Below are 313 nucleotides of genomic sequence, written 5' to 3'. Positions count from 1 at the left end.
ATCCAACTTCCCAACTTTCTAACCCTCTACCCCCCCCCCTCCTTCCGCAGGTCCACGGTCAGCTGGTGAACACAGGTCACAGCCTCGAGTGGCGCGTCAGGTCAAGCGGACCGACGGTAAACTTGTCCGGAGGTCCCGCTGTCTTACGTGTACACCGTAAGTCACCTTCGACTTCACTTCGGCGAGAGAGACTTGCAGGGATCCGAACACACGGTGGCTAACTACGCTTTTCCTGCTGAGGTGAGATATCTCCGTTTGTTTACTTGCTTGCTGTTGTTGTGGTGAATTGTGTTATCGTTAATGTCATTTGTGG

At 53.4% G+C, this 313-nt stretch overlaps 1 pseudogene; it reads left to right on the top strand.

Moving 5' to 3' along the window:
* Positions 1-313, top strand: part of LOC119587666 — a 99,109-nt pseudogene that overhangs the window by 58,539 nt on the left and 40,257 nt on the right.

This window comes from Penaeus monodon, chromosome 23 (assembly GCF_015228065.2).
Source record: "Penaeus monodon isolate SGIC_2016 chromosome 23, NSTDA_Pmon_1, whole genome shotgun sequence".
Classification (NCBI taxonomy): Eukaryota; Metazoa; Arthropoda; class Malacostraca; order Decapoda; family Penaeidae; genus Penaeus; species Penaeus monodon.
Note: the sequence above shows the minus strand (reverse complement) of the source record. Positions and strands in the feature narration are given on the sequence as shown.